The sequence below is a fragment of the Sinocyclocheilus grahami genome, unplaced genomic scaffold (assembly GCF_001515645.1).
Source record: "Sinocyclocheilus grahami isolate Dianchi unplaced genomic scaffold, SAMN03320097.WGS_v1.1 scaffold76.1, whole genome shotgun sequence".
Classification (NCBI taxonomy): domain Eukaryota; kingdom Metazoa; phylum Chordata; class Actinopteri; order Cypriniformes; family Cyprinidae; genus Sinocyclocheilus; species Sinocyclocheilus grahami.
In genome coordinates this window covers 2,441,234-2,452,410 of record NW_015505255.1, presented here as the reverse complement: position 1 = coordinate 2,452,410, position 11,177 = coordinate 2,441,234, and the positions used below count along the sequence as shown (strand labels likewise).

The 11,177-nt window shown below is 38.8% G+C and overlaps 1 pseudogene; it reads left to right on the top strand.

Annotated features, from left to right (window-relative positions):
• LOC107586026 (E3 ubiquitin-protein ligase Arkadia-like) overlaps positions 1-7,245 on the top strand; it is a 45,324-nt pseudogene extending 38,079 nt beyond the window's left edge.
• Positions 7,246-11,177: the final 3,932 nt, after the last annotated feature.

Genomic DNA, 11,177 nt, shown 5'->3' with positions numbered 1-11,177 from the left:
TATATATATATATATATATATATATATATATATATATATATATATAAAATAACGTTATTAACCGGTATTTCTTCTACTCGAACCGGTTTCGGAATGGTAATACAGAGGAACTTTAAAATATAAATTCTGTTCGGAGTGAACCGATTTAATAAATTAGGGACAATGGTAAGCCCTGGTAAGGACATCAGTAAAATAGTCCATGAGACATCAGTTGTTCAACCATAATTTAACGAAGATACAAGAATACTTTTTGTGCACAAAGAAAACAAAAATAACAACTTTATTCAACAATTCTTCTCCTCCAAATCACGAATTCCGCCATTATCGAGAGTACCTCTGCCTGTAAACAACGCATCCGCGTGGTTCTGCTGACGTAGAACACGCAAGCGAATGCGTTATGGTACTCTCCATAATGACGGAATATGCTATTTGGAGGATAAAAATTGTTAAATGAAATCGTTATTTTTGTTTCCTTTGTACAAAAAAAATATCTTAATTTGTGTTTTGAAGATGAACGAAGGTCTTATAGGTTTGGAACGACATGAGGATGAGTAATTAATGACATAATTTTCATTTTTGGGTGAACTATCCCTTTAATATATTGAAAAATAATGCAAATATTATTGATGATCAGGGTAATGATAATATTTAGTAATAAAATACTATTTTATTTTGTAGCAAAATATGCAAGGCTGTAGCGGGTAGACCACATGTTCAGATGTGAAATACTTCTGACTACTACTATTAGCTTCTTTTAAAAATTAGCTCTGTGTGCCCAAACAACCCCAAAGCAAATTTTGACAACCATTTATATTTCTTTAAAGTCAGTTCATCAGCCATATGCTAATGCAACAGATGTCTTTGTTCAAAAACATCATGTTTGTTGCTGGATTAACTGCTGGTTTCTATTTTCCTGCTCAGCAGACTCTGCCGGTGGATCTCAGTAGCAGTGCAGTGCGTAGCAGTGGATCCAGCAGCACAGGGTTCCACGGCACTTCGGCCTTCGATCCCTGCTGTCCAGGCTCCGCCTCCCGGCCTCCTGCTTACGTTTCCCAGGCTGCACCTGGACCCAGCCAGCAGACTGTGGCCGACTCATTCAGCTCAGCCATAGTGGCCCAGCCTCAGCCCCAACCTCCTCAGCTCTCTTCCTGCAGGCACTACATGCATCCCCCTTGTACGCACTTTTACCGTAATATTTTAATCATGTTAATCCAAAATTAATGCTAATTTAGGGGTGAAATGTTTCTGGTAAAAAAAACAATTTGGTAGTTTTTGCTGTCATGTATAACAGTGCCTCTAAAAACAAAAATGTAATTTATAATTACATATTTTATTAATATAATTGGAAAGTCACAACAGAACGTTTCAGATATTTTTCCTATATAAATGTTCACATTTATTTGAAAAAAATTTACTGTGTGCCGCATTGTTCTGAATCATTGGGCTTAATGCAATTAAAAGTTAGATAATTTTCCCTGAAAAATAAAAATGATAGCAGTCAGATAAATAAAGGCCAGTCATGTTAAAATAATGGTTATTGTGTTGACATCAGTTGACCAATATACAAATTGACTAATATAAAATTAGTATTTACAGAATCAAATAGAGACCATAGAACAATGATTCAACCTGGACCTGGGAAATTCGAACTGTTACACCCCAAATTTATTAGATATTCTAAAAAAAAGGCAATAAAATTAATGTGAGATGATTCCTTTGTTTTGTTGTGTGTGAGTGAGAATGTGAAGATGCTCAGATGCTGGCGCCTGTGCTTTATGGTAATTAGATGAAACACCTGATGTTTAATGTGTTAAGTGCTGCAGGTAGTGTGCCCAGCAGTCCCACTTAATTGCCGATTCTGCTCACAATAGCGTTGTGTGGAATATAAATGAGTGTGGCAGGGCTCCCTGGTGGGCCTGAATTTAGTGGAGTAATTGCCACTCACAGCTCACTGGAGCACCTGTTTGCACATTCTCCCGTTTTCTCTCGCTATATTTATCTCCTGTATCTCGCGGCCATTCTTTTTCTTTGTTTTCCCTTTACTTTCTCCCTCATTCCCTTCTGTCTGTCAAATCCTTAGCAAACAGTAATCATACTTACCTGGGCAGTATCCAGACCATCCTGCAGCCCTGATGGAGTTTCCATGAAACTCTTTCCATTCTCCCAATAATTACCCTTAAACACAGTTAGTTGTTTTTGATGCACTTTTTGACTTGTCTGAAAAATTTTAATCATTCAGAAAGAAAAGAACAGGAAAGGGGATGAATTTCTGTAATTTATACTAACTTTTCTGCTTTTCTCCTCCAGACGGCACTCTTCCGCGCCCCCTGCACCACCAGTCCTCCTCTTCCTGTCCTCACTCCCACAGCAATGCTCCTCCCCCTCAACAGCCTCCTCCACAGGGTGACTATGTCATCCCACACCCCGTCCTTCCCTTCCACACCCCACTGCCTTCTCACGCCCCGGGCCACTCGGTGCCCCCAGCTCCTCCACCCTCCCTGCCTTCCCACCATCTACCAGGCTCCAGTGCCCCTCTGCCGCAGCATCTTCCCCCTGAGCACCAGGCGCTGCAACACCACCTGCCCGTACTTGGCCCAAACCCTGTCCAGAGGCTCCACCAGCATGACATACTGCAGAGAATGGAGGTTCAGAGACGCAGAATGATGCAGCACCCGACGTGAGTTGCTGTGGAGCTCTGTTATGATATTTGTGTACAAGTCTCTTATGCTCATCCAGGCTGCCTTTATTTGTTCAGAAATTTAAAAAAAAACAGTAATATTGTGTAATATACGTTTTTTTCTTTATTTTACTATATTTTAATATGTAATTTATGCCTTTAATGGCAAAGCCTAAGCCTTATGTATTAAGAAGAACTCTTTCATTATGGTGCTTTATGTTAATGCCCCTGCAAACAGTGTCTAGTTTTAATCTTTTTTTCTGTCATAATGTTTATTCCTCCTTCCTTAAGGCGAGCACATGAGAGACCCCCGCCACATCCCCATAGAATGCACCCTAACTACGGTCACGGACATCACATTCACGTCCCTCAAACTATGTCATCTCATCCTCGGCAGGCTGACCAGAGGACCGCATGGTAGAGTACATTAAATAGTAGATGGTTTTTAGATGGTTTGACAACTGCCAGCGTGGAAGCCATGGGTTCCCTCATGAATTTCCAGTTGATTTTTACAATTTCAGTTTTGGATTTATCATTAAAATAAGGTGTGTGGTTAAGATTGCTTGACAAGACTTAAAGGAATAGTTCACCCAAAAATGAAAATTCGTTTTTTATGTCATTCCAAACCTGTACAAGTTTCTTTCTTATGTTGAACACAAAAGATATTTTGAAGAATTTTGAAGAACCAAACAGTTGTTGGTCCCCATTGAATTCCATAGTAGGGAAAGAAATACTATGGAAGTCAATAGGGACCATCAACTGTTTGATTACCAGCATTCTCCAAAATATCTTTAACATGAGGGTGAGTAAATGATGACACAACTTTTGTTTTTGTGTGAACTGTTCCTTTAAGTACATGAATAGAAACATGCATGTTAGTTCTTCAAAACGTAAGTTTTGAATATGCCTGAGTAATTATCATCTAATGTCACCACAGACCTAATAATAATAATCAAAAACCGCTCATTTAAAAAACAATTAGTAATTCCTGAGGGAGTTTGTGGTGAATTAGCATTCCTGGTTGGCCTTCAAATTGACATCATGACTGAACATCTCTATAATGACAGGTTCTGTTGGTGTTTCAAACGACATTATATGGTATGCTGTTGTTTAACATGCTGGTTTCGGTCTTCTTGCTGTTTTAGGGAGCTTGGCATCGAGGCTGGTGTTACTGTAGCTCCTTACCCTTCAGGACACCTGCACCCGCATCTGCCTCACTATCACCCTCCACCCAGACTGCACCATTTCCCCATCCAGCTGATGGTGAGTTGCTACTCCTCTCCATCAGCTGAAATATAAGCATGCATTAGCATGAATAAAAAAGCCCTGATTTGCTCTCAGGTATGGCACAGATTAATGGCAGCGGCCTCAAGCCGTGTATCCGCAGCATCTGTTATTTCAGGGTGATTTTTATGGGTGCATGAATTATGCATTGCAGGTTATAATGGAAGCTCATTAGACATTTGAAGTGTGAAATTTGAATTTAATATATTTGAAAATCTAAAATGACATTTGAATCATATGGAGTGACATGCGTGCACATACGTGTGAATAATTTCTAATGCCTCATAAATATTGCATCCCAAATTACGAGTTGTTTGATAAAATAGTTGCACTCTCATTTCTTTCGGTTTCTCTCCCGCTTGGTGCCATCACTAATTTTATGTCTCTGTTTTCTTTAGCACACTGGCTCAATGCCTGAAGTGACATATCCACATATTCGCTACATCTCCTCCAGAATGACCTTTGGCCGCACATATGAGGTAAGAACTGGAATGTGGACCGAAATCATTAGTGATCTAAACGTGCTTCTTTACAAGATCAAAACACAATTCCTGAAGAATGCATGACAGGAAAAAAAAGTACCTTATATTTTTTGGAGTTCATTAATTTAATTAAAGTGTTTGTGTGTGTGTGTGTGTGTGAGCTGTAACTTGAGGAAATTCCCCTTTTGCATGTGAAAAGCTCGGAGCACATTTTTGGAGTTGTTATTGTGTCCAGTATCATTTTAAACTCCCCCATCCTTCAATAACTGCCTCTTTGTACAGCCTGCATTACATTGTGATGGATTCACAGAACAATACACTCCACACAGTCGGTTGAAAATAAAAATAAAACTTGAAATCACTTCTAACCGTGGGATTCTTCAGAATGATACACAGACCATCAGCTGCTCACAGACGTTCCCATTAATGGGATAAGTTATTGTTAGTCCTTCTGGTGTTCTGTTCTTTTTACCAAGAATTTGTCATGATGTAACCCGTTTATAAGCACTTGTAACCAGTTGTGTGTTTTATCAGGATCTGCTGCATTTAGAAGAGCGACTGGGGACTGTGAACCGAGGGGCCTCTCAGGTTACCATAGAGAGGTGCACCTATCCACACAAATACAAAAAGGTGAGAACACGTTCACTTACAAACATCAGTGTTTTACTGAGGTGGTCCCGTTTGGTGATAATGGACAAGCAGTCTGCAAAAAGACTATTTGAGGATATTATATATAGGGGCTTCCTGTTAGACACACACACAAAAAACTTAACCAGGAGCCATAATAATCAGATCTTTTGTGTCATCAGATACATCAGAAATCCTCACCCAGTCCTTTTATTGCCAAAAGCTGCATAGTGTAGACATTTGAAATGTCACTGATATGTAGCAAAAGGTTCCTGAATAACAGTAATCTAAAACCCTGCCGCCCTAATACAGAAGGTGTTGGAGAGAGACACTGAGGAACAGTTAGCACCTGAAGCATGGGCATCTGTTGGGAAAAATATGCACTCAACCTCAATCTCGGTGAGAATAAATGTGAACAAATAGTTTGGGATAACATGTTTTAGCTCACATGTTGTGTAGATGTTAACGGGGGCAGGAATAGTCAACAATGGCCTAGTCAATCTAGTTGAGGAGCACACTGACAATGTGGTTTTTTTTGTTTTTTTTGCAGGCGCCTTCCATGTATGCACCTCTTCCATCAACTGTGTGTAGACCAATGGCTCCTCACTAACAAGAAATGCCCCATCTGCAGAGTGGACATCGAGGCTCAGTTATCTTCAGAGAGTTGATGCTATTTTTCCCTTTTGTTGGACATTTATCTGTTGTTTTCCTTTTCATTTTTGTCAGTAACGCATTCAACCAAAGATGGCATGAAACACCTGCGCAACTATGGGAAAAAAGAAAAACAACAATCCACAAAAAAAGCATCGAGCCTAGCGTGCCAGCTATCATGTAGTACCAGTACAGCTAGATATAACATCTTCATTAAGGGTTTTGAATTGTATTGTATTTATAAAGGGTTTATGTAGCTTTTGTTTTCATAAGTGTCATTGTATTTTATTTTTGCATGGTTCCTTGCAATGCATTTCTTTGCACATATAATGAAATAGGCCTCATAAGGCCTAAGAACTTGCAGGCGAGGATTGCTGCTCTAGTAAAGAAGCATTTTTACATACCTGATGCCTTGCTTTACTGGAATAGAATGTCAACCTCCATTTTAAAACATTGCAGGACTCAGTATATTGATTGGTTTCATGTTCTAGACGATGTGATCTGAAATAGATTTTTTTTAAGTGAATCAAGACATTCCTTAATTAGGAAACAAGATCATGGTTAAGAGATCAGCTGCTGTAACAGTGTTCACCCTCACACCAGTTCACACTCAACACGGGAACCTGGGCTGGAGCCCGTTCCATTTCACTTCGGCTCATTACCGGTGCTCAGAACTCAGTTCGGGAAGTTGGTTTAGAAAAGCATATGGAAATGCTTGTTGTCCGTTTCATTTGACATTTATATGCATTCGATCCTGAACTGATGGAATTGAAATGAATTCAGCTCCAGCCCTGATGTGAGCTTCACCTCCTGGAACGTTCACACGGTGGTGTTCCATCAGTCCCCTCTCAGCACCTCAATCTGACGTCACATGTAACGCACTTCACCTTGTGTATTTTCAAAGAGAAGAGAACGAAAACAAATGAATGTCACCTCTCTGTATTCTGATTGTTGTTTTTATAGTATAATGAAGTTGGATTTTTGATTGAGCAATTGAGAAAGTGTAATTCCTCAGACAAGCTTCCACAGCTGGGAAACAGAATATTTATTGTTTCATCAGGGTCTCCTAGCCTTCATTTATCTCTCTCAATAACCTAGAAAGTGACTCTTGTTAGCGTATTATTCCTTGTCAGATATTGTCATTAACACATTTGTTCTGCAACTGTGCAGCAAACAGTTTTCCCCCTTTTTTTTCTTTTGCTGCTGTGAAATCCTAACACTAATATTAGTCTCAACTAGCTAACTTGCATATACTTGCACATGAGAGACAAAAGAGAGGAGTGCTGTGAGAATGAGTGTGCTGAGGCCGTGTATTTCCACTCTGATTGCCGAATTTTGAGGAAAAACTGTAATAATTTTGAATGGAGTGTTGGAATGCAGTACTTAATGGCAGGCGTCCATGCATTCATAGACTTAATGGCCCCAGGATGATATTCCATGGGATTTATATTAGTTTTAAAATAATGAAATTAATAAAGTTAGGTAACTCTTTTATGTGTCCATTCTTGTGCCTCCTTGAACTTCACACCCTTTAGAGGAATTTACCATGGTCACTATTGTTACTGTAGTAATTATATGTATTTATTCGTTTATTTAACTAAAATTCAGCAGTAAAATTGGTTTTAGTCACTGCTGTCGTAATCTCATTCCAAATGTCTTGTATACTTCACAAATTTGTGCTATTCTCTTTTTTACAGCAGTTGTGTATTACACCGCTCCAAACATTGATAAATGGACACTAATGTCAAAAATGATTTATTATATTCATATTTTATCTAAACCTGTTTTTGAAAAGTTTACCTTTCGTAGTAGACAAGAAAATCTGTTGTGGTTGTTTTTATGCAATAACGATGGAAATGCAACAATAATATCAGATTTAGACTGGAAGTTAAAATCAATATAGGTAGTTCCCCCCACATAAAAGAAAAACTATTCAATTTTGCTATAATGTGCAGCAATTCATATTTTTACTTTTGCACACATATGTATATATATAATATTATGACATATATAAATGAAGAATTCATTTGCAAAAACGGATAACTTCAAAAATCATGTTTTTCATTGTGCTTTCCAATTAATCTCAATCAAATTGCAGTTGGGCTATTTTGATTAGGTTAAAAAATAACTAAAAGATACAGCTAACTAACACAAAACACAATAAAAACATGATTTTTGAAAATTAAAAAAAACTGTTATAGGTTTTTGCAAATAAACATCAAATATTTTTTTAAATAGATGACAGTATGGTGACTAATGACTAGGCTCAGTAATTTAAAAATATTTTTTTTGTATTATAAATATAAGTAAAACTTAATTCAAAGGAAAGACTAGATTATTTTTCTTACCCCACTGATATAGTTTTTAGATATTTGTCCTGTTTTTATATATATGTTACTATAAAACGTCAAGAAGCAGTTTCCTCCGTCTCCACTATCTAACGGCCTTACAGCAGCTGTTTTGCGGTCCCGCATTGGCTATTGTGAAAGTACTGACCGTAATCATGTAGCCGTCATCATCCCGATTTAAATCCTAAATATCAAACATGTTTGATATGATCGGGGCAGCCCCGATTTGTGTGTGAGCAGATCGGGAGGTGCAAGATTCGATTGTGAACACCTTACATTAGCAGATAATCCGCGCCGAACATCGGGACCGATCGAGGGGCTCGACAAGATCTTTGTTCCGATTCTCGGGAGGGGGAAATCGGTGCTAAACCGGGGCAAAAAATCCTATAGTGTGAGCCAGGCTTTAGTGAGCACTTCTCCTTTGCCGAGATAATCCATCCACCTCACAGGTGTGGCATATCAAGATGCTGATTAGACAGCATGATTATTGCACAGGTGTGCTTTAGGCTGGCCACAATAAAAGGCCACTCTAAAATGTGCAGTTTTATCACACAGCACAATGCCACAGATGTCGCAAGTTTTGAGGGAGCGTGCAATTGGCATGTTGACTGCAGGAATGTCCACCAGAGCTGTTGCCCGTGAATTGAATGTTCATTTCTCTACCATAAGCCGTCTCCAAAGGCGTTTCAGAGAATTTGCCAGATGGAGAAGGGCTTTGTTTAGACTCATGACCAAGAAACTGATGGTCACTCTAGTTGAGCTCCATGATCAAATGTGCAGATAGGAGAAACCTACAGAAGGAAAACCATCGCTGCAACACTCCACCGGTCTGAGGCTGGTGTGGCCCGACTCAATCCTCTCCTCAGTGAAGATACATGAAAACCCACTTGGAATTTGCAATAAAGAACCCTCAGAATGTGAGAAACAAGATTATCTGGTCTGTTGAACCTCAGTTCCAAGCATCATGTTTGAAGGAAACCAGGCACTGCTCTTCACCTGCACAGTAGCATCCCAACAGCAAAGTGTGCTGTTTTTCAGCAGCAGGGACTGAGGGACTCGTCAGAGTAGAAGAAAAGCTCAGTGCACCAAAATATTGAGATAGCCTTAATGAAAACCCAGTCCAGAGCATTCAGAACCTCAGACTGGGCAGAAGGTTCACCTTCCAACAGGACAATGACCCTATGACAACTCTGTGAATGTGCTTGAGTGGCCCAGCCAGAGCCTGAGATTGAACCCAATCAAATATTTCTGAAGAAACCTGAAAATGTGTGTCTGCCCCCATCCAACCTGAGAGAGCTTGAGAGGAAAAGATGACAGATAATTGCCAAATGCTGATGTACAAAGCTTGTCGCATCATACCCAAACAGATTTGAGGCTGTAAAAGTGCTTTAGCTAAGTACTGAGTTACAGGTATGAATGCGTATACAATGTTCTTCTTCCAGTTGTTGTTTTTTTAATAAATTTACAAAGTTGTGACAGTTCTATTTTTGCTTTGCCATTATGGTGTATGGAGTGTAGATTGAAGAGGAAAAACAGTAATTTTAGGGTGCTATAGGCATAGGGTATAGGGACACCATGTCCAGGGGGGCACCACTCAAATAAATGTTCTGCGGTAAAAACAAGCGATGTATTCTCAAACGTCTAGCTAGCCGTGTCCTATACGTAGGCTTTCCTTTCATCAGAACGTACCTTACTAAGTTCTCTGAAAGTTTTGTTAAGAGGTTGTTTTTTTTTCGTGCGTGAAACTGAGGATGCGCGATCTATCGCCAGACTCACACATAGCTACACTGTAAAAAATGACTTGCTACACTGTAAAAAATGACCGTAAAAATGCTACAGTAAAAACCTGTTAAATGGTTAACGGTGAATTCCCCTACTATATACGGTGAAAAACTGTATTGGACATTACATGTTATGGACATACATTTTACGGTAGTATACCGTTTTTGGAAGTGAAAAAGACCGTATAATTTACAGTGAATAACCGGATTTCCCAGAATTCCCTGCATTACATTTCAAATTTGATGTTTTTTTTGTTGAAATAACTATGTTTCTTCTTAGTTTTTCTTATCAGTTTTGTATATTAGGGTTGTGTGTTACACCTAATGTTGTTAAATGAATGTTTATTGCATTATTTCAGTTTCATGTGTGTTACCATGATGGTGTTTGGTGTTTGTGTGAATGACACTGTGCACCTTCTATATATGTTATTATTTAAAAGCTGCTTGTGATGGGCTTTGATTCATCATGTGACTTTCTCATCACCTCCTGCATTGGGTGGTTATCAGTGTATTACAAAGGTGCAAAACAGATTTCAGTACTTCAATAGGTTGGTATATTAACATTAGGGTATATCAGTTAATGAAATTACAGTATTTAACTGTAAATTTAAGTTAAAACCGTAAAACCTAAAACGTTGCTAGCATATTTTTTACGGTAAAATTCCGGCAACCACAGCTGCCGGTTTTTTACCGTAAATTTTACGGATTTTTTTTACAGTGTAGCCTGCTGCGTGAACCCGTGCGCTTTCGTTTCGACGGCCACATATTACTCGAACAGATTCCAGCAGCATGCTGTCGCGCAACTCCCGTGTCTTCAACTGAAACGCCTCGCTCGTGGACGTGTGAACCCGCTACGGAGCGTCAGCCTGGCGCTTTCACGTTGTACTTTGCAGCCATTGGCAATCAAGAAAGGGGCAAAGTGTAAACGAGTGAGTTTGTAAGTTTTATATTCGGTTCAAATCCTCACAAAACTATATGTAGCGATATACGGTGCTTAACAAATGTATAGACCGCCCGTCAAAAACCTGTTTAAAACTAAAAATTGTGTTATCATTGGGCAAATAACAAACTGAAACAACTAAATAGTCTTTATTCACACATAATAGCCAAAAACTAATAAACCAAAAAATATTAAAAAAAATGTATTTTGTATGGCCTCCAATTGGCCTTGATAAAAGCTTGCATTCTTGCTGGCATAATTTTGATGCACTTTTCCGCAGTCTCTGTTGTTACTGACTTCCAAATAGTTTCTAGTTGTTCCCAAAGACTTGCTTTTAAATTAAACTTTTGTGCAATCTATCTTAGAATCATTCAATCCCAACAATAA